The sequence below is a fragment of the Ciconia boyciana genome, chromosome 2 (assembly GCF_034638445.1).
Source record: "Ciconia boyciana chromosome 2, ASM3463844v1, whole genome shotgun sequence".
In the NCBI taxonomy this organism is placed as follows: domain Eukaryota; kingdom Metazoa; phylum Chordata; class Aves; order Ciconiiformes; family Ciconiidae; genus Ciconia; species Ciconia boyciana.
This window is the reverse complement of record NC_132935.1, coordinates 94608989-94633561: the sequence shown is the minus strand read 5'-3', so window position 1 is coordinate 94633561 and position 24573 is coordinate 94608989. Positions and strand designations below refer to the sequence as shown.

Genomic DNA, 24573 nt, shown 5'->3' with positions numbered 1-24573 from the left:
TCTATCTGTTGTCTGTAAAATATAGGAGAAGGCCTTGTTTTAGCTGAAGGCTATGTTTACATTAGTATTTGGATCAGAGCAATAGTGCAATTCAGAAGCAAGTTCTTCTTCCCTCCGCACTATTCCCGCTTACTGTGCAATGGTTTTGTTCACAGACCAGTTTTTGTATACATGATGTGGATTCTTCATGGAGAAATACAAACTGGAAATGGAAATGTACCAATGCAATGGTGTTATCGGTCATGCTTCAACCCCTAAGGGGGCAACACAGGTCCAAGCAAATAACAGCTCTGAACAGTTTCAACACACGTTGTGGCATGGATATTTGATCCTGAGAGGCTCCACTACATCTAGTCCAAAATAAAAGTGCTGCACAGCAGAACATGTAGAGGTTGGGGTCACAGCACCAACTGCTTCACTCTACTGATTTTCTCCAATTGAGCCAAATTGCTACTGTAGACATTCCCCAATTCAGAGACTGAAGCTAGAATAAATGTAAGTCTTGCACACATGTATGTGCTACATGTGAACAGTCACCCTTGGTTAAATTGGACACTGTTCTGTGTACAAATGGTACCAAAATGATCATCCATAAGCAATCAGCAAAGTTTATGAATTACTATATCATCTATTTATTAAAATCTTGCAGAAGTCAATGATAAACAGTATTCAAATACTTCTTATTGTAAATAAAATAAATTAATTCTACATTAAAAAATGCAACTAGTGTATAGCAGCATACGACATGAAAACAGTTAAGTGGCAAGTTTTGCTTAAAGTAAAAGGAGAAAGTAGTTTTGGGAAGACAGTTATTCAAAAACAAATTTGATGAGGATATCAAAATACACCTGAATGTCTGACAAATGTGCACTAGAATCTTCAATGTGCACATTTTATTAGAAAATACATCATTTCCAATAGTATGACTTAATGCCAGTTCAGAGCATTGCTCACTGCAGTTAGCACTAGCGGGTAAATTTTAAAAACAGCTTAACACATATATGTTCAGAATACCAAAACCATAGTACTGTACAGTTTAAGTTCAAATAACATAATTAAAAAATTACACTAGGATACCATAGAAATCCTAGAGTCCATCTTTACTGCAGCTCCATGTTGCTCCATTCTCATTAGCCTGCAGTGAACGTAGGCCTGCCGCCACATGCTCCTGGAGCTGACTGATTTGATTAGCAAGACAGAGTGATTGGATTAACAGTCGATGAACTGTTGTAAACTGAGCCGCTGCATCCTTATGGCATGACTGGCCAGAGTGTCTATACGGTACAGGACACTCTGGCTATGGTGATGACTGTATTACACGTATATTGTTCTGGAAGCCAGAGCTGTACAAAATAAGTACGGCTCAGATGTGGGCAGATTATTGCCTTTCTGTCAAATTAGCTACAGCAGATGACACAGCTTTTGTGTTACTTTTGTGACAGCTCTGGGATGAGGGATGATACCTGACCTGGCCCAAGGCCTGCCAATACAGAGTTCATCCACTCGGCTGTCTTCTGGCGATCAGGACCAGCAGGATGAGTTCATACAGGATCATCACTTTACAACCCACAGCCACTCCCAGCCTCCTTTTGAGGAAGCAGTGTGTATAGTGAAGTTGGAACACATTCATGTCTATGAACAGGAGTCACATAACAGGCTAATACACTTCCAGTGGTCCTTCATGCTAGCAGTGCAATAAAGAGAACTGTATATCTCAACCCTCCTTCCAAAAACTAAGTAATCATGCTAAAACAAATATTAAGATTTCTCTTTTTCCCAAGCTTTATTTCAATCAAAGACTGTCCATTCTTTCAGGATTCCTGGACACAAGTCATGCAAGAGCTAACTTTGTGGCTATCCGCAACATTCAATTAACATACTGGCCTGCAGGTCATAATTAAAGTTTTAATTCACCCTCTGTATAAATTTCTAATCAAGTTGCCTATAAAAATACAATTGTCTCAGTCAAGCTTGTAATTTATCATCAACTTTATGACTTATATCCTTCCATAGTCTTAATAAAGACAACAGATAAAATAATTTAATTACCACATTCTCATCAACACCAACGGTTCCAGGAAATCACAGCTGTGGCACGTGCCATGCCTGACTGCACAGCCACCTCCTGAAAAGGCACTTTAGGAAGTTTTATGCCCTGTACTTACACTCAACAAAGCGAGTATCACTGTACCTGCAGCTCCTTTATGATCTATTGAAAAATACGGTTTGCAATCAGAAAAAAAGATCTTAGGAAGCCTTTTCCATAGAGGACACCAGGGAAACTGGTGGGGAAGGAGAGCCTGTGACACAGACACTTTGCTTTAGAGAATTAACTTACTGGAGAAACAGTTTGCCCGAGATTTACTTCCTCACAAGTCACCACTGATGATTGATGCTAAAATGTCAGCATCACAGATCTTTCCAGATACAATTTACATAGAAATAATCACAGCAAGTTGTGGTGCAACTCACAGCCTACTGCAGAATTTACCAACTGCCTTACCCTAACTATAGTTATCTAGCTACTGCAAAAATGATTAGAAAATCTTACTCTCATCAACTCTCTTTTCATAACAGTTCTAACCTTTTATTTACAAAGAGCTAAGACAGTCTTATAAATTTTCTATTTTGCACAAAAGCAGAATGAAAATACATGAAAAGTTTTTAATATATGTACAAATACTGAATATAAAAAAAAAAGTCTGCAATAATGTATTCTTACCAAAGGCGCACCGTTTTCCTCCTTTTGAAATAAGAACAAGTAGCATCAAATAGGTTTATCTTCTTAAATGGAAATGGCCCTAATCAGAAGAAACTATTAAAAACTACTAGCATTTGATTTAAGACAGACATTCTGGATGGTCAAAGCTATTACATAAGTATTACTGTGTTATTCTCATAAAGTTATCAAAATGTTTCTCATCACTAGTTACTAGAAGATCTCAGCATCACCCACACATAGAATTCCAAAGGAAATTCTTCACATCTTCAGTTCATTTGTAAAAGCTATTTCCCAGGAAGAAAATCCTGGATCTTTTTTTTCCCAGAGGTAAATATTCCATCTGCACTTGTCAAATTCTGCTGCTGGTATCTCTCCACTGCAGTCATGAAAGGTGTAGGTCCCAAACTTGGCACAACCAACATTATCGCAAAGAAAAAATCTAGAAAACTGAAATGTGTATGTATTATTGGCAACTCCGGCAACATGAAAGACAAAACTCTCACCCAAAGATGAACATGTTTTGGGATGTGTTAATTTGGGAAAATGTAGTAATAAATTAAAGCTACCTCACAGTAAGAACCTCAACAGCTTGACTACTATTTACTTAAAGTATAAGGCCAACAGAAATATTGTCACTTTATCCTTCAGCTAGAATAATATAGAGTAGCAGATGAAGAATTCGTCAACATTAAGCATCAAGACTACAGACTTTTGCTTTCAAAGCAGGAGAAACTGAACCTTCAACAGTGCTCAATTACAAAGACTCTATAAAAGCAAATGACTGATAAAGATTCAAAATATTTTATCTGAAAAGAGTGTCTTAAGGAGAGAGTAAGTCACAACAAAACTGCACTCCAAATATGTTAGAGAACACTTTGTCATGGCTAAGCAAGCTTCAGAAATGGGAACTGTAACAAGAAAGAAGAGCAAGAAAATCACAGGACAGTTGAAGAGGGAACTTGGTATGCTGTACTTAATTTATCAAATGCCACTTAATGCTACAATAACACTTTTATCTACCAAAACCAAACGAGGCTTTTCAGCAGCCTACTGCTTGCAGAAGGGATGGTGACATGAGTCTGCTACTGTAGATCACTTGACCAAACCTCAGTAAGAAGGGACATCAGACCTCATATAAACTCTTAGGAGCTTATTCAGTAGCACTCTCTTCTTTCTTTTTTCTCTTAGAGGTCCTGAGGCGCTTGTCCTACATAAAGATAGTAGCAACAGCTTTCTTTGGAATCACTGCATCTGAGAAGGCACAATATGCACTTACAGGCTCCTCTCACCCTTGCACCAAAAGCTTATTTCAGCAAGACATAATTCAAGCTTCTGGATACAAGACCATGACTGCATTGTTTTCAAATACAGAAAAACACACTGAACAATTCCAGATCATAGTTAAGAACAACATTCTTTACTGGCTTTTTCTGTATTCCTTACCTCAATTCCAACACGTCCTAGAAGAACGTGCTGTATGAGCACAGGTCCCCAGTCACTCTGCCTGCAATGTGATTTCTCTCAATACTTGATCTAATCCCATCTAGAAAAGCTGGTGATATGGAAATTTCCCCTAATTAATCAACCTTGGTTCTGACATTCTGTTTCTCTATGGGATTTATTAGTAGATGAACTATTCTTCCAGTTAGAAAAAGGTATTTCTCTGTTTTAGTTCTCAAGTCCCTCCATCTCCCCAGCTTTTAGTCTGAACCTAAATTCCTGTTTCTTATTTAATACCATTGCAGCTTCCATGACTCCACTCTCCCCTTTTCTTTTGGAACTGCGCTGTTGGGTACAAATAAAGCTGTGGGATCACTGGTAACTCTCCTTGGCAAAGATTCTTCCAGCTTGCAAGGTTTTAAAGTTTATTTGTAAAAACAGGGAAGTTTTGTAATGTTCTTCCAGTGTGTACCTTCCTAACTGTGCTGGTTTTTGCTGGGAGAGTTAATTTTCTTCATAGTAGCTAGGATGAGGCTATGTTTCGGATTTGTGCTGGAAACAGCGTTGACAATACAGGGATGTGTTAGTTATTGCTGAGCAGTGCTTACACAGAGTCAAGGCCTTTTCTGCTTCTCACCCCACCCCACCAGCAAGGAGGCTGGGGGTGCACAAGAAGCTGGGAGGGGACACAGCCGGGACAGCTGACCCCAACTGACCACAGGGATATCCCATACCATAGGACATCATGCTCAGCATATAAAGCTGAGGAAGAAGAAGGAAGGGGGGACATTTGGAGCGATGGCGTTTGTCTTCCCAAGTAACCATTACGCGTGATGGAGCCCTGCTTTCCTGGAGATGGCTGAACACCTGCCTGCCCATGGGATGGAGTGAATTAATTCCTTGCTTTGCTTTGCTTGCGCGCACGGCTTTTGCTTTCCCTATTAAACTGTCTTTATCTCAACCCATGAGTTTTCTTATTTTTACTCTTCTGATTCTCTCCCCCATCCCACCAAGGGGGAGAGAGCAAGCGGCTGTGAGGTGCTTAGTTGCCAGCTGGGGTTAAACCATGACGCTAACAAAAAAAATTCAGAGTACATACAAATAAATTCATGATCTTTGGCACATAATTAACTTTTACTAGGCCTGCACATGGCACATTAATAGTACAAGTTTTGCAGTGAGGTATGTGTTCAAATTACTTACTTATTTCACTGGTATTGGTAACTTTAAGGGGTTCCTAAGTCTCATCCTTTCATCCTTCAAACATGCCAATCAGAAATAAAACTGGCCTATATTGTATCACTGTTTTTAACATACGTATACCTCCTGCTGGCATAATTTATATGAAAATATATTTCCAATAGTTACAATTTCCCTGAAATGTATCTAACGCTTTAGGCATGATACATACCTTTTAATATCAAATCACTAGACATTCAACCTAACACATTACATTGATATTACAAGCCCTGATTCAAAGGGACTGATGCTTATAAGATTTTCTTCTATTGTCTTTTGAAAATATACACTGTCTTAAGCTCCATTATTTACTGATCCTATCTAGCATTAGTTCATACATGCATACTAAAAGTAACAGACACTAGATATTAATCCGATTATCCTGATGTTGGCTGATAAAACATGTTGTCCCATCTCAAAATCCCTCATGCTTTGGCAATGATGACAAACAGCATGAAAAGCAAAGTATTTTAGGCTCGGAAAATGGCAGCTTCATTAACAGCAGCTTGTGTTGAGGTAGATAAACTCAGTTTTCATTAATTCAGATTTTTTTTTAAAAAGCTGGGTAGCAGCAACTTCTCTATTACATTGTTAACAAGAATTTCTGAGGTAATATAGATAGAAAAACCTTCTTCAGAAGAATCTTCTCTTCGCTATCCTCTGCAATGAAGTATGAAGTAAGATAAGGAAAAATACATGCAGTTTCCAGAATCAGGTAATAAAACAAAAAAAGTTATTTGTTACTCAAAACACTTCTCGTCTATTATTTTTGTCCAGAAAACATTGTCTCAAAATTGGCTGTAGCGTGAATTAGCCATTGCACTCTTGATAAAACACTTAAAAACTGTGCCCTTTAAGGTCACAGCGCAGAAATTAAAGAAATCTAAACTATTTGTTCTACAGATTTTGCCAATGCTCTTTAAAATCTGTGGAAGGCCAGAGCTATTTCCTAAAAAGAACCACAGCTGAAAGCTTCATTTAGGCAGAAATGGCATGGCACTACAACTTATTAAAGTCCATCCTCAAGAACAAAGGAATGAAGAGTTACCTTCTACAAGTACAAATTTCCTTTTCTACTTGCATTCAGGTCTTTCCCTCTGCAGAGATATTATACAAAAATAATCTGTCAACTTTCTATTATTACTACAAAAATATTGTAAGGAAACCACCATGTGCTGTTTTGCAGATGAAGAACATATTCTTCTGTATTTTCCACCAGATATGGATACTGTATTGGCTTTTGGTGCATCCTCACCCACCCGCTGTACTCACTTCTAAGGTAACACTTCATCTGTTTAAAAGATTAGTTCTTGGAAAAGAAAAAAAAAAAAAAAAAAAAAAATCTCTCATGCCAGCTTCTTCAGTCTCAGTTGCTTTTTATTCCTTTCCCTGTGTTTGTCCTTGTCTGAATCTGATACTGCTATTTGCAGTGCTTTTCCTAATCCCACATCATAGTTTGCTCTCCAAATAATGCCTTGAGGATTATTTTCCTCATCATTTTATACTGTAATGGCATATTAAACCCTTACTCATTTCTCTAGTTTCAACACTGAAGTAATTTGTAAAATACCCTGCAAAATAACACTGGTTTTATTTTTTAAAAAATTAAAAATGATTGTGTTCACACTAATCTATGCAGCTGTTTGTGGTACAGTCATTGCTCACAAACAGGTTTTTTATTATATAGAAAGTATTTTAAGTTAGGCCCAAACCTTTCTTTTTGCCTTACTTATGTGTACAGTTTCACTGACAGATCTCAAATTATTATTTCTATACTGTATAGGCTGTAGAGAATAAATGACTGCCTCATCTCTTTGTTTATGATCCCTCACTAATGTGCACGTGGAGAATGAAGACTTAAGCATGTAATACACTGGCATCTATTTTCCTCTTCACTATGTCTTTTCATATTTAAAGTCAGTTTAAATATGCACTGTAAGCGTGAACACTTTTTTACTTAAGAGCTAGTTTTCATATATAACATCTTAGCATTATTGCCCTTTCTCCATTAAAAAAAAACCCCGATATCCAAACTAATGCCGCAAAAAGAATGTAAAAATTCACATAAAATTATCTTCACATTGCAATACAAGCATTATTTATGGATTGCCTGCACTGAGAAATGCTCATCACAGGCGAGTGTCAACAGTGGGGAGTTACCCTTCCGAAATAGCTACTGCCTCACAAAACACCTTTCCCACAGAAGTAACGCCAGTTGGTTTCTTTCCACAAAGAAGTCCTCAGATTCAGGGAACGCTCAGGCAAGGTCTAGCATGTTGGTCTTCCAAATGTCTAGCCTTGGTAATCCCTGCCTACATAAAATAGAAATCATTTATTTAGAAGCAAGCTGCCAAATTCCAGGAATATGACAGTATACTTATTTTGTCATAGTACAGTTACAGTAACATTGAAATATAGAAGCATATTTCACTTTGTTTCAAATTTGACTGGAAGGATGGGTGAGAGAGTTCCTTTCTCCCTACACATTTGTCTTTATACCTAGCATTATTACTGCATACCTATGCTGCATCCAAAGAATTTATGCTGCAAATTCCTTGCCAAGAGTCATCTGTTTCTACAGAGTCACATTTTTTGACAATCTTTCAAATTTAAGATCTCCATTAAAAATAGATAATTTCCCCCTTTTCAGGTGCTGGTAATTAAATCTAGTCATCTCTTGGCAATGTCCAGTATCACCTGTAAATTCAAAATAGCTAGTGGTTAACTTGAATATGCTTTAAAACATATCTTTAAAAAAGTTGTTTGCATATTAAAGGTCTTTTGTGATAGTTTTTGATAGCATTTTTAATACATTAGCACCATAAAGTACAATTAGCACTACTCAGCACAGGATTTAGTCATATCTCTACAGTAACTCAAAAATTAAACTAAATAAATTAATATTGTTACCATTACAGTGGTGCTACAGAGAACAGAATTGAATCTCTAAAACAAATGCACAAATTTAGATGCAATCCAAAGCACTAATGATTTTGTAAAGGGATTTCCTGGAAACTGTGTCCAAACTGCTGTACTTTGTCATGTAGTTCATGAGCCTGCATCTTCCACACCTTGCTACTTAAGTAACACAAAAGTTCAGCTTTTTCCTTGCTATTTTTATTATTACTAATCAGTCACCAAGATATATGTCACTGATTGATTTAGACTTCGATTTTAAGGCTATGCTTTTCATTATATTGAGTGAGATTTGTCATGCCATCAATGTGAGAAAGATTTTTTAATCTGAAATCATAGAAACAGTTAAGCGTTAGGTAAAGTTAAATATCCTTTAATAATTCCTTCAACTTTTTTTTCCCTTTAAAAAGTGCTTTCCTCTTAAAATTTTGTTTGTTTGGGGTTTTTTGTTGTTGGGGTTTTTTTGGTTTTTATTTTTGTTTTTTTTTTAAAGGCATCTTAGTAATGCCTGTACTACATTTCTGGTGGAATGTAAGATTTATTTAGGTTTTTTTCCCTGAACAGACAAAGTCTTAAAAAAAACCCTTCCTTGTTCTCATAATTATAATCCATCACAACAAACACCTTTGTTTCATATTCTGTTGAATCTGGAACAACTTGGCTCTGTTACTGTAAAGAACATAGCTGATTCCTTCCTTTTCCAGAAAGTAGCAATGTTATGAATTAAACTGGTGAATGGATCTGCCTAAAAATAAATACATCCAAAAATGTTTTGGTTTTCAGCTGGTTTATTGTGTAATCATACACTTACATGAAGGAAGCGGAACAGAGCAGGAAAAAAAAACAAAAGTAAGTAGAGATACAGCAGTGGTGAGTTTTTCTGGAATAACGAGAATGTGGAATTATGGTGAAAATTGCTGCAGTTCCATAGCAGCATGGTTTATATGGGTTTGTCATGAACACAAAGGAAATTAACCCAGAGTCCCTCAACCTGAAAAAAATTCAGAGATGAGGAAGTTACCTGAAGGAATGCATTATTTTTGGAGTTTACTTTAAAGACTGACTACTGAGTTTATACACATGGAAATAATCACAAATTGTATACAAGTATTAAAGATAATTAATTGCATCATCAAGAATTCTTAAAGATTAATTAATTACATTTTACAGAATACTGGAAAGTGTATGAATTAAAACCTTCCAATTACTTGCTTGCATATGTTTGTCTTCCCCTCCTTGTTTTTGAAATGTCTTCAATTACACGAGGATGATATCACAGTTTTGAAATGTCCGTCTCCTTGAAAAGCTTTTCTACCCAAAGTCTTTAATAATTTCTTTTATGACATGAATCTTTTTACAGTAATCAAGTACAATGTGGTGTCAAAACAAAGGATTAGGGCTTTGTCTCTTCTTCTATGTATTCCTTACCCTGACTGCATGTTTAAAGAAGTCTTGCTTTCTAACAATTAAAACAGAGGATAAGTAAAAATGAAACCATCCCAATCCAGAAAACAAAATAAACAAAAGTTTGCAAGGAACCTATATCAGTACTCCCCATAAACGCAAGAAGGGTTATGTAAAAGTTTTTATTTTTGTTCTGTAGGCACAATGTCATTTTAACTTGTCATCTCACATTTAGAAATAATTATTCAAGGGCCAGATTGGAATCTTCATTCAGAGAGCTCTGTTTAAAAAAAAAAACAAACAACAATGCATGACTGCTTCCAAGCCAGAAAAGCATTTAAGTCAAGCTTTTGGGGTGTGTTTTGTGAGTGGGTTTTTTTTTTTTGTTTTTAATCCAGATATTCAGATGCCAATTTCTGAATGAAATTATTCTTCTTGATGCTTCCAGAACTCTGTGACATCTCACTGGAGCGAGGAGAAAGGGAAGTGAAACAAACTCCTCTTTAATCCTAAAGGATAAAGTTACTGATGAATGTGAAATTTCATTTCAGTTTCCACTTTACACAAACAGTGAGTGTCACTTTCAAAAAGAAATCTGGTGGAAAATGGTTTCTTTCTCTAAAGGATTTTGTATGCGTTTGTGTGTGTGTACCTTAGAGACACCTTGGCTAACAGTACCATAACTTATAATGGGATGCTTTTTTTCCTACCTACCAGTCTATGACAGGATATGAGAGAGACACACTTTCACAGACCAACTACTGCTACAGTACACATTTATTTTGCCTTTTTTTTTAGGTTAACATTATGAGAGCAACAGCCCTATTGTTGAGTGTAATGTGTGTATTAGAAGCAGTGTAAGCTTTCTTCTGCTGTTAGCCATAATGTAACTGTTTCAATCTGCCTTCTTACACCCTAAAACACTGCTGCATAAATCATGCTGGTTCTCTCTTACACCTTCACAGCTTTCCAAGTGCCAGTATCCTGTCTAGACCAAGGCATCCAGTTTGCAGTCTACATCATCATTCTTCACCACCACCACCCCCCCGCCCCCAGAAAAAAAAAAAATCAGATTCACCAATGTTTCCTTTTCCCTCAGAGGGCTTTTCCAAGGCAGCATATGTTTACAGTGGAACGCTTACTACTACCGTTTTAGATGTGACCATCAGTTTGGATCAGGGGGTATTTGGATACCATGATGTATAGTCCATTCGCATTATCAGATTGACTTACTAATACTTGGATCTAGCAACTGTAAATAGACTATTTTGAAGAAGGGTGATATGTGTATTTATGTAAAAAGGGAGGGAAACTAAGAATTCAAAATACTGTCACAAATTAGGGAAGTTTTTCTGACAAAGTGGAGTAAGTTCTTACCCAAGAAAAAAAATATTAAGACTTAAAAAAATAAAAATCCTGTTAAAAGTTGCAACCAAATTTAGATAAAATCAGTTTGACAGATAAAATTAGGAGAAATAAGATGGAAACGACTGACCATGGAAGTACGTTTTGCAGTATTATTTGTCATTTTAATAATGTTAATTGAAAATACTTCTGTTACTGATTATTGAGCGAGACGATTTACTTCGTACCACACAAGAGTAATACAAATATAAAATTAAATTGCTGTGATTCTCTATGAAAGAGTTTGGAGCCAGTTCTGAAGAACAAAAGTGGTAATATCCAGAATTAAAGAGAAATCTTTCAAGACTTTCCTAAACTAAGCTGAAATTAAGGTTCTGCTGATTGTATCTAAAATTTAAGTGTCTATGGGATGGAAATGCTCATGTTTTATGTGGGTGGACAGACAAGACCACTTTACAATCCAACTTCCTAGAACAGATGGTACTCTGAGGGGCTTCTTTTTTGAACTCCTGATATTTGCAAGGATTGATAAGTTGAGCTACACTACCCTGTGTGTAAAACTGAATCCTCTGCTGAAACAGGCTTTAGATCTCAAAGCTTCTAGACAGATCTTTACGAGGACCAGCAGCCTTCTGAGTTTGCTTTTGTCTTATCCTTTTTCCAACTATTTTAGCTCACCCCACCTCCCCCCAAAATAAATCTAAAGTGCCATCTATTTTTTTACTTCCCAGTGCCCCTGGGTTCTTCTTGCTTAAACAACTCATCACAAACATGAAAATATTGAACTCTGGGGACCAGACCTTTTTCCAACCTGGAAAACCCCAAAACACAACTAATGAACTTTTTGAAGTTTGCTTGAATTCCTCAAGTATTGCATGGTATAAACCAAGTATTGCATGGTAAAAACTATCCACGTCGCATGTGCAGTTGTCTCTCCATCTTTTTTTGAGATCAGATGATCTCAAGTGACAAGAACTATCAGAAGTTTGTAACTGTTTCCAAAGAAGGAAAAACTAAACAGACTGACTCTTCGGTCTAGGGAAGAGGTGAATGAGGTTAAGAGGTATATAAAATGATGAATAAGAAAATGAATAGGAAATATTTCCTATACTTCCCATAACAACAACAAAAAGCAGGGGATACCTAGTGAAAAACACCCCACAAATATTAATTTTTTTAATTTAAAAATAAAACCAAGCTGCATAACATATTGACACTTCACACAGTGGAGGGACTAGATGAATTTAGGTACTATAGATCCATTATAGATTACTAAATACTGAGTGCAAACTGTAGCTCAGGTAGCTCTTAAATTATGGTTTCCCAGTAACGAGGAGGGTATACCAAAGGAAGAGTCATTCTGTGCTGTCTTATTATTCTTTATCTGTTCACTACTGCCATTTCAAGACAGGACACTACCTAGGTGGATCTTCGGGCTAGTCCAGTAGAGCATCTCTTACATCAAAAGCCACTCAGTATTTTTAAGAAGTACAAAGATGAGGATTAATACTTCATTGACAACAGGGTAAAGAAGTTTTATGGAAAAGCCAAGGCCACCAGCAGATCAAGTGCTTGAACTGGAGTAGGAGCCCGTATATTCTGTTTCATTCAGACCAGTGATACTTTAGAGTCAGGGTTACAGAGGCAGTTTGGAAAGTATAGGCAACATAAAGATAACTACTCATTAAATTTAAATGTTGTTAAGAATTTTTCAAATTAAATATTTTCTTATCAGTAAGGCAGTTTTCATTAAACCAATGTTCTGTGGGGAATTTAAATTCTCCCGAAAGTTTTATTTTCACCAATCAACAAAATCTTAAGACACTTCTTCATTCTTTGTCTGATCTGAGTTGAAACATCTCAACGTGATATTTAAAGCAATTCAACACACTCTGCTTAAATGTAGTTCAAAACCAATTTAACTTCCTTTTCCTACAAAAGTTGACATGATGGCCTCTCCTCCAAGCTCCTAAAGCCCCCAGAGGATCACAGGCCCTTCCTCAGAAGATGATGCAATTCCTCACACTATGCAGGTATACCTCCTACCTGCCTGTGCAGGAAGCACAAGAGACACATAACTGTTGGTGCATTCTGGGAGAAATAACTTGGCTAAAGATCATGGTTCATTTGGGTAAATAATATATTGAAGTTCCTAAATGACAACACCCTGAAGATGGTATGCCACAGCGGTGAAATGCAGGCTGAAGTATCGAAAGCCAGCTCAACTTCAACATTCCCAAGAAAAGACAAGATGATAATTTCTACTGCCAAAAAGTTAATTTCAATGGACTTCCACCAAGAAAAAGCCCCACCAACCTCTGTTGTTCCCCCCAAACCCTCCAAATCTAAACAAAGCCTGTTTGTCAGGATTTCTTTGTGTTGGAAATTCTAAATTTTAGCTAGCTCTTCACATAAACGCTTTCAGTGAGGACCCTGATGTTTGAAGGTTAATTAGCTTTCAAGAGGGCAAAGCAGAGGACACTTGAAAACATGTAACACTTTTAGAGCAGAAAGCCACCACACAGGTAAGATCCAGATTGCCCCAGACACCAAAAGTGAGATATACTATACATACACAGCCTGCTACAGTCTCTGGATTTAACACCCTCAATGGAATTCAACCATACCCTACAGCAAGGTGATATTCAGGCAATCACATAGCTAGGATACCAATGTCAGAGACGTGTGGTAATGCAAAAGCCTTGCCTTCTAAATTAAAACAAAACAAACCACACAAACCCTCCACATTTCCATAAGAATATATTTAAAAAAACAGTATAACTGAGACAGTGGTGTCTAACTGTGCTGGTTTTCACTGGGAGAGTTAATTTTCTTCATGGTAGCTAGTATAAGGCTATGTTTTGGATTTGTGCTGGAAACAGCGTTGACAATACAGGGATGTGTTATTGCTGAGCAGTGCTTACACAGAGTCAAGGCCTTTTCTGCTTCTCACCCCACCCCACCAGCGAGGAGGCTGGGGGTGCACAAGAAGCTGGGAGGGGAAACAGCCGGGACAGCTGACCCCAACTGACCACAGGGATATCCCATACCATAGGATGTCATGCTCAGCATATAAATCTGGGGAAGAAGGAGGAAGTGGGGGGGATGTTCAGAGTGATGACGTTTGTCTTCTCAAGGAACCGTTACGTGAGATGGAGCCCTGCTTTCCTGGAGATGGCTGAACACTCACCTGCCAATGGGGAGTAGTGGATGAATTCCTTGTTTGACTTTGCTTGTGCGCACGGCTTTTGCTTTACCTATTAAACTGTCTTTATCTCAACGCACAAGTTTTCTCACTTTTGCTCCTCAGATTCTCTCCCACATCCCACCAAGGGGGAAAGAGCAAGCAGCTGTGTGGGGGGTTTGGTTGCTGGCTAGGGTTAAACCATGGCACTAACACAATGATACAAGGTACTTTTCTTTTGGTATTGGCACTGGTGTCAATTTAAGCAGTCCCTGCTCTTTGGATCCTCCCCCCAATATTAGCACAGGGGTTTTTAGCTACACAATGAACCAGCCTGGGAAACAGATCCAGCTTTAAAATGGCCCAATAAAGAAAAAAATATTTTAAACTTAAATTGTTTTCCAGTATCATGTTTCGCCATTATTGCTCAAAAGCTTTGCCATGCACAGGGGCAGGAAGGAGCAGCCAGGCACAGGAAAAGAACTTTTCTGCTTTTTATGGCACCAGTGTTAACTTATGCCAACATAGCATCAGTTCTAACTGTGGTCTGATGGAACAGAATGAAGGTCTACAGAAGCTTACAGGTAAGGTGTTATGTTGCAGGTAAATTATAAACTATCACTGAAACAAGCAGTCATAATTTCACTATTACTCTTCCCCATCCCTTATATCAATTATAGGGATATTGCAGCTCCTGAAGAATCAGTTTAATTACTTTAATCAATGGGAACCTAGTCATTCCAGGGAATAACTGGGTTATTTTTCCTTTTATTGTTTTTTGTTTTCTATCAGCTAACAGGCATCAAAAGACTTTTTTAATTACTTTGAAACCAAGAACTTTGACAGTAACTAGATGATGAAACCAAAACAGAAGAAGTTCTTCTTCAAAAAGGATAGCTGGATCCAGCCCAGAGACCTTTTTGTTGGGTTTGATAGCCTTTGCAGGCATCAGATATAGTTTCTACTGAAGACAGCTCTTCCCTGGAATTGCAAGCTCTCCCTTCTGCTTGATGTGATTTGACAAACCCAATGACTGTAAGAAATGGCACCACTCAGTGACAATCAATCACAACCTTTCTTGTGCAGATACCAAAATGTCCAAAGACTTCTTATAGTGCGTCACGGATCATTTTGTCCCACTGTCACAATATATTCTGTCTTACAGCCTGTTTTTACCTTCCCTCTTCTTTCCTGTCTTCCTCCCCACAAACAACTGCCTCCTAGCAACTGAGCCCACTGAAGATTAACTAAATGATTACATACTACCATGTTCCTACCCATTCAGCAAATAAAGCCAAAGCCTTAGAAAGGTCATTTCATCACATCACCTAGCTATTTCTCTGGCTTTCCTGTAAAGGAAGTTTCATGACAACAACTAAAGTATTTACGCCACAGTCCCACTCTTCCCACCCCCAGGATATTCTAGACCCTTCCCTTGGGAATAGCACTGGAGTTCATCTGATCTCAGAGGGAGAGGATTCAGGAACCTTTTAGCCCCCTGTACCCTCACCTGGTATAAAACTCACCAGCTCTCCGAATTGCCTCGCCAATCGATCAGCTCGTCAGCAGCGCTCATACAAGGCAGGAAACTGTCGTTTGGGATGGGTCAAAAGGGAAACCACAGAGTCCCCACTCAGCTCAGCTTAAAAGCTGCAATGCAAATGCACCTTGAAGCTGTTCATCTCCATTTCCTATTGTTTGGATACACGGGTCCAGCCCCTGGTAATTGAGGACCTTTTCAAACCAGGAGTCTCCTGACTCATGAGTCATCCTACTCTTTGCTGGGTAGTTAACTCCACACTTGCTTTCTCAAATCAGCTGAATGAGTTTAGTGGGGGTTTTTTAGTGTTGGTTATCAGGAAAAAAAACCTAACAACTGCATACAGAGAATAAGAAATCAACCAAACGACACCAAATAGAAAGCCAAATTTAAAGGAGAAAATAAAATAATGTTTCAGGTACTACAAATGGCCTAGAACAAAGTTCAGCTAGCTTTTGCTCGACTTGCTTTTTAAATTTGCTTTTCCCGCTCTATCCTTCTCTTCATGTAGCCACTAATCAAATGTACTTTAACTCAAATTTGTTCCCACCTTCTTTCCTGCTCTTTTTAACTCTCCTGGACACACACACAAAATGGAAATGAATCAGATCAATTTAATGAGAGTTGCTTTCTCCAGCTCAGTTTGATGGTCTTTTCACTCCTGCTCTTCAACCGTATCTGCAGCTTCCAAAGATTCGAGGTCCAGTTTTGTTTCTCTCTTTCATTACATTTTGTGAACAAATCCTTTATGATTCAGTTTGTTCAGTTGTTCTTTCTGGGTATAACCTTCCCTGTTGCATCAGATAGGTGCTTTAACAAGAATGAATAAACTTGGAGTCATGGGAGCAGCAGAATTGATTCATTGGAAGAAAAAAAATGAACAAAAACCCAAACAAAACTAAGACCACCACAGATTTTAATCCTGGTTTAAATCAAGGTTTTCTGCTTGCTTGAATCTTACATTTTAACAGCAGCTGCATCCTGCATTTAAGGAAAGGCCCGTTTTCATTGGTTAGTATTGTTAAGTCAAAATTATAAATACAATCTTTTAATCAAAGTTGGTAGGTTTTGCTGAACAGGATGACACATCACTCACATTTATTAGTGTGATGATAAAGGTGTGAAAAAGGTGTGATTTTTTTATTCAGCCAAGAAACGCATTCTTAATCCTAAAAGAATTAAGGAAACTCTGAATATCCAGGGTTTTAATTATAACTTACATGAATTTTTACTTGGATGTAAATTAAAATTTAACTACAATGCATGAAGCTTACCTTTGTGATTGTTTATTTTGGTATTATTTAACTAAAAATAGGTTATGCACTTAAATACTTGGGGGTTTTTTGTTTGTTTGTTTGTTTTTACTTAACAACTTTATTATAAATTGTTTTGAGAAAATAATCAGTAGCAGGGAGATAAACTTAGTTTTGTGTTTATGCTTCAAGATTTTGGAAGTAAAATATCTTAACTCATACCTATTCTTTTATTTAGACAGGAATATATAAGACATTGATTTCTGAAATCCAAAATGTTTTCTTAGCTTTTAATAAGTTACTCAGTTAATCGAGATGGTTGAATAAGCTGAAATGAAGAAAGTATCTCTGTGCATCTGTAAAAAGTTTGGTATTATTGCTAAGAATGGATTAGGTACTTAAAACTCAAGTTTACTTAAGCTCAGCCCATGACTGATTCAGTGATGCAATTCTTTGGCAGCAAAATACACAGTATTTTGTAGTTTTCTGTACCTTGGTAGGTTATAGAAAGTTCAGCCTTTACCAGATGTATCATATTTTAAGTATGTTTTTCAATAAAGTTAAATACTTATTTAAAAATACACCTAGCCATATCATCACATATTCAGAATTTTATATTAATCTGTATCTTATTTGCTTGTCTAGCATAATATTGTTACTTTCATGTTCTGTCAAGAAGAGATTTTTTAAAATTCCTCAGATTCAGTTTTCTTACAGCTACCTGAGAGTTACTATATCTGTTAAATATTATTACTTCACTGCCTAAGCCTCTCTCTCCAGAGAAAGAGAAGTTATAGTAGTAAACATTGGCTAAATTAAACTCAGACCAAATTCTAAATTTAAAAAACAGTTTCAGCCAATTTTTTAGACTAGCAGTGGGGATCCGCTAATGCACAACAGCTGGGGACAGCTATGTAAATCTAGGAAATGAACAGCTTAATTAGGGAAGTATGTTAAGGAACATGAGGAGCCCCAAGTACAGTATATGAGGATTCATTCAGATAACGATTTTCGGATCCAGGAATCAACGTATGCTCCTTTCACATATTATTATGAAGTGTATCTGATACATGTACAGCTCTGTAACTGCTTCTGGCCTAAAAATCTACATACATACATGTTTCAGACATGAAAAAAACCAAACAATTTTTTGGAAAAAAAAAAATTCAGTCTAAAGGACAGTTTGCCTGAGTATACATTTTCCACATAAGTAAAAGTTGCAGGATTGGCTTTGAATTCCTTTAGAAAACAGAAGTGGCTATCCTACTACTTAGCAAGGCACCAGCATTTACTTTATTCAGAATTGTTTCCAAAAAACTCTCCTTAATGGTGGATCCAGGTACAATGGATCTAATGACAACAGCATGTGCTTTTGTATTTAAAGATTAGTGTGAGAGCAAAGGGTCAAAGGTAAATATATTCCATTTTAACCACCAAGTTTTACATTTAGTGGTGTGGCTCAATCACGCTGATGCAGTTTGCAAGATATTTTGCTGACTACCAACAATGCTAATGCATCAGAATCAGCAGAAACAGATCTTGCTGTGACACCAGAGGAAATGTAAAAAAAATGCTCAGCTTGGCACCTGCCAAACAGCTTGAAATCCTGCTGGTAAGCACTTAGTTACATAGTTGATCCAAAAAGATTTAAAATACCGTAAAAGAAGGAAAAGGGTAGAAAGGACGAGAGGGTCAACAGAAAGGAACAATAAAGAGTACACTCTGAAAAAGAGCATTATTTAAAAGACAACTCTGCATCCCTTGCTGTGTTCAGTTCTCAAGGTGGAAGAATAGGTGGTATTTTTCTTAATAAGGCCTTAAGGAATAGTATTTGAGAATAAGGATTCAAGCAGAAGGGAAGAAGGAATACTGTCTGTGAAAGAAGCCAAGTAAAAAGACAGTGAGGATTAGGTTAGAACAAAGGATACAAAGGTTGCATGTAGAAAGTACTGTACAACGGTAGTGTCATCAAAAAGACAAGCAGGTGGCTTTTTAGCACTGTATGCAATAACAAATTTGAAAGTGACTTGGAGTAGAAGGTGGGAGTAAAATAGCCAAATGGAAAAGCAGGAAAAACACTGTGGATGAAGAAGTGGGCTACAGCACTGCAAGCATAGCTGTTAAGATAGTTGTCTGGCTGATGCTCAGCAGTCCCATGGTTTGAGAATCTAGACGCTAGCTCCTGGCAAAACTCAGTCAGGACTCACAAAGGATCAAGTATGTGCTTAAGCCCCAGTGAAGACTGTGGTCTAGTAGATATGCTCAGACTACAAGTAACACATAGATTTCACTGAAGTCTATGCAAAACTCAACTGCTCAAGATGTGTGTAAAAATAATTTAAGCAATTCTGAAAAAATTAAATGAGGAAAAGGGCCATTTTGAGAAAGAGCACTACACCATCACTTAGTTTTTCTCTCAGGCTAAACAAAAATTATTCCTACAGTGGAACTGGACAGCATTGAAATTATCATCTTCTTTAAGTATTGCCTTCCAGAAAGGTGTTGTTTTTCTCAAGAAAAGCTGTTAGATATTTTGAAGTACCTTTATGGTGGGGCAATATATTCTTCTGAACACCTGTTCCCCCCAGCAACTGGTCTAAGGTCTTAACTTGAGTTCTCAACATAAAAGAATGTTTTTCATTATTTGCCTTGCAGTGCAATCCTTACTGTGATTTCTGGCTTAAGGATGTAGTGCAGGTGTAAACAGGCAGATGGACAGCTATGTTTCATCAAACTTTCCCATAATTTGGCACTGGCAGAGATTTGGGTACCTTCCAGTAATCTTTAGTGCCTTCTTTATTTTATGGTGAAGATTATGAAGCCTTTTTGAGCAATATTCCTCCACAGCACTGAGTGCATTTTGAGAACACAGTATTCTTGAGAGGGTTTCTCTGATTCCAAGACACTTTGCAAGGTTATATGCAAACAAATTCTTAAAGACAAAAAAATTACACAAAGAAAGGAAGTTTCCTTGGGAAGGAAATGGAGGAGTAAAATTCAGAAGCCTTATAAAGCATCTGACTGAGCCTCCAGGACAAAACATTTTTTTATACCACTGAAAAAGTGAGAGAGACTTGCAGGCAATCTTTTGCGACCTCTCCATGTACATCTGTTACCACTGGGACCTAGATTGTCTTTCTTTGAGAGGATGTCTAAGCTCAAGGGCAGAATTTAAGGAGGTACACTAAGTGCTAGCAGTGAAAAAGTAATCTAGTACTCTGATTTGCTCTTAGAGGAGGTCACTGACCTGCCTTGGACAGCACCACAATTACAAAGCATTTAGAGGCCAATTTATTCCTTTTGAAAGCCGAATAGGAGAGTGTGAAAGAGCTTCTTCAAGACTTCGTTTTGTTTTCTACGAAAAAGTTAGAAAAATACGGGAGAAGAGGACAACACAAAGACCAGTTACAGCCAGATGTTCAAGCTGAGAATTCATCTTACTGAGAATGAACAGAAGCCCTTTAACGGCAACTTGCAGGAAGGTGTTACCCATTGGGTGACCTGCTATCAGCTCATCCTTGCTTCCTTCCTTTTAATAATCTTTTTAAAAATTAAAAAAAAAAAAAAAAAGTACATCTTTTTCTTGAAGTTCCCTTCCACCTCTGTGCTGGCATAGCTGTTGTGTAGATGCATATTGTACCCATTCGGAGAACTAATTCTGCTGAGAAGCAGACCAGAAAAATATTTATGTTTTAGCTGAATTTCTGGACCTGGTTCACATTCAGACATAAAAATAGATGAGCCAGCACAATGGAAGAAAGTGCATTGGAAAAAAAATCCCCCAAAACCAAATGTCACCTCCCCCCACACCATTCCTTCCGCAGTACTGTCTTAATAGATATGAAAACTACAGCCTAACACTCAGATGGAGAAACACTAGTTTTATATCAAGGGAGTAGAGAAATATAGGGAGAATAAAGGCCAACACTACCCCAGCCCCTATATAAACCCCAAAAGAACCTGATCATCATCGTCCTCTGTAGTTTTCCAAAGAGCAGTAAAGTACAAAGTGAGACAAAAGACCACCTGGCTTCTTTTCAGGGCTAGCAGTTTGTCCACCACACAGACAGCAATGGAAATCATGAGAAGATGGGACACCCCACAATGAACTCCTGTTCCACACGGTTCCTTGTTCCTCTGCTTTAGAACAAAGTATCCTAAACCTCAGCCAAGCAGGTTGTTGTGCTGGACATTGTCCACAGAGGTACCCCCAGGCAAGCTTCGAGTGCAGGATTAGACTGCTGTTCTGTAAGACTGTATCAAATAGGTAAACTGATGGGGGGCTGCCTTTGGCTTATAATTTCCAAGCATCAACCTGACCTTGCTCATGCTGGGGCAGTCCAAATCAGTCCTTTACGTTGCTTTGTTTCTCATACCAGGGAAGTTTTTAGACATATGTTGGTTCACAACAAAGGATGAGAAAATCACATGTCTGAAACATTAACCAGTATTCCTCTAGAACTGTATTTCTAAACAATTGTTTTCGGCATTTTTAAAGCAGGCTTATTTCTGGAAATACCAACATGCAGGACTGAGTCATACACATCACTTGTGGTTGTTTGAGAACTGCCTGCTGATAGCAGGAGTTGTCAAGGTATTCTCAAAGTCAGCAAGGTACAACCAAAAGGTACCAAGTCCAAAATGCATGGAGTTCTTTTGATGTATGGCATAACCGGGATATTTCTGAGAAACATTTGCACTGTGTGTTCTTGGGAATATGGATGGAAAAATTTACACATAGATAGCTGTGAACGGAAGGACTGATTATGTAAAATGTCATTCTCTGATGGGGGCAGAGGCCCTGAGGTGGAAGGTGATTTAAATGAAAAATTCCTCCCTCAGTGATGACACTAGTTTTTAGCATTTTGTTGGGAACATATGGTGGTGTGCTCCTATCAATGTTCTGATGTCTAAGCCTTTCCATCAGTGGGATAAGGGTTTTAAATTAGATCTTGATCATCACAATTTGAAATCCCTCAAGGCAGAAAACTTCTAGTTGTATAAGAAAGACTAATTTTTGTGTGGTCAAGTGATTTCCAAAATGAACAGCTAAAAGGAATTGGTAAGGAAGTGAAAAAGATTAGAAACTGACAAAAATCCTCTGGTTTTATTTTCATATACCTACTAACAAATATGCCTCCCAAATAGAAGATTTTACTGTTAGAAGAAGTGTGGAGGACAAGCATGGCTGCAGCTGACAGTGAATACACAGTTCTGAATTTATGTGTAGATTAGCACTATGTACCACGAGAAAAAAAGTAGTCTACTGTCTAACATTACTGTCAGCACTCTCAGAACTGTTATTACCAGGACAACAAAGAGACCTTTCTCTTTTCATACAGTTGGTTTTCAATTGCTCAGCCCAATTATAAAATCTTGTGCTTTTACAAAGTAGGCACCAGAGGGAGACCTGCACTTTAGTTCAACTGTGAAATAATGCTGGCAGGAGTCATTCAAAAGTAGACAATCAAAGCCTCTTGGCCAATATACCCTAGGTGGTTCCGGGTGAAATTGTGGCTAATGGGAGCACTCAGAGAGGGACTGGTGTTAGCAGTCTTGTCTTTTTTTAATGGCCAAAAAAACTTAAGAGTGCTCCATGAAGAAAGGCAGGTTCCCAAATTTCAGGCTGTAGATGAGCATATCTCAACCAGTCTGGGCATAGCTGGGAAAGACCTGCTCTTTGCCACCCATGCCCTCAGCTTATCATCACATCCTGCTGACGGTTACCACTTCTCAAATCTTCTGGCTGAGCTGCGTATATAAGAACTCCCTAAACATGTCAGTCAAAATAAGCTTGATCAGCTTAAGTAATTTAAATAACAAATCTTTCCTAACATGGCTCAATTTGACCGAATTGGATTAGGGAGAGCTCCCATGAGCAGCTCAGCTAGCAGACCAGAGAGAGCAGTAACCCCAGGTAGAGGGCAGTGATGAATGCTTTGGGGTGGACTTGCTCTTCCATTGACAAAGCTACTGCTGAAGGAGGACTGTAAATATAGCAGGACTGTAAATATATATGTTGTAGGCACGTTGCTATTGTTTTCTAAGTTTGATAAGAGACAGCAATATATTTCCTGTCCCATATGGACAGGAAATATATTATTCTCTTAAAAACAGGCACTCTTAAGTTCAAGTGGGGAAAGGTAAGGGGCAATGGCTTCTAGGAAGCAGGCAGGAGCCCAGAAAATTGATCCCGTGCATATGGACTCAAGCACACTAACTGGAATCCATGTAGACAAAGAAAAATAAAATCATTATTATGAATGGTAGGTCTGTTGGTATGGAAAAAACTATCGACTCCTTACTTATACAGCTGGATACAAGGTTTATACTTATGATAATCAAAAGAGTTATTGATGGGAACATAGAAATGCTCATTAGAAGTAATCCCCCTACCCCATAACTTTTCTTATTATCCAAAAGGCAAAAAAAGTCAACAAGATCATCAGCTCCTCATATGCATTCCAAGTTAAGAAAATTATTGAACAACAAAGAATAAGGAGCAAATTCCAGAAGAAAACCAAAATTTGACTCTGCTCTCTTGTGATAAAACAACAGGCAGTCTTAGTCAATAAATTTCTAGAAAGTTTGATTTTTGACTTCCAGATTGAGAATTTGGGCTTTGCATTTTTGTTTTAAGTAGATACAATTCAAGTTTTTAATGAACAAATTCATTCTAGATGCTTCCAACTACAAATACAAAAATGTTGGTATTTCAACTACAAAGTTATTATACCTTTAATATAATTTTGCATGCTACTTTAAAGATATTTAATTACAGGGGAGCTGGTAGTGAAATAATGCCAAAATTAAAGTTTCCTTACAATGACAGTCTCTTTCAGAAGTTATACCACCTCCAAAGTTGCCAGCAGCTTCTGAAACTCAGCAGCAGATTGAACTGTCCAAGGATGCTTTTCCACAGCTGCTTAAAGTAATACCCATGGGGTTGCCAAAATTTAAACTGAACCTGCTCCTGGAGAAAATCTGGCCTCAAACTAACCCTATTAACCAAAACAGGAGGAAAAAAAAAAGTGGGGGATTGTGAGGGAGAAGAATTTTCAGATGAATAAACTCCCTAAACTGACTCTGTGTGAAATCCTGAGTGCCAGTGTTAGAGAGAACACCCAGCTGAGGAGGCAAGGGGAAGGCAGGATATCAACATACATTTCCTTGGAAATATGTGGGAATGCCTAGTCCTTGAGAATAAGGACAAACAGGAGAACCTAAACATGTCAGTACCATGGTTTCCCTCATGGCTTACACTTCTCTCCTGGGAGCACCAAAGGGGAAGTACCCCTTCCCACTGAATTCATCAGAAAGGGTAGATTAGCTGTGCACCTTCTAGTTCTCTTTTAATTATGACTGCAAACGGGTTTCTTCCCTGACCACAGGACCCATGATCCAGTCTGTGCACAAATTAGATACAAAGAAAGAGAATTAAGAACTCACAGGCAACTGTAAATCTGGCATTTCCTCAATCTAGAGTGTTTGAATTTGTGACAAAATAAGT

At 37.7% G+C, this 24573-nt stretch overlaps 1 protein-coding gene across 3 annotated transcripts in view; it reads right to left on the bottom strand.

The window, feature by feature from the left end:
- The window catches only part of CDYL (chromodomain Y like), a 107372-nt gene that overhangs the window by 62771 nt on the left and 20028 nt on the right, over nt 1-24573 (bottom strand). The gene's annotated exons all lie outside the window — the stretch shown is intronic.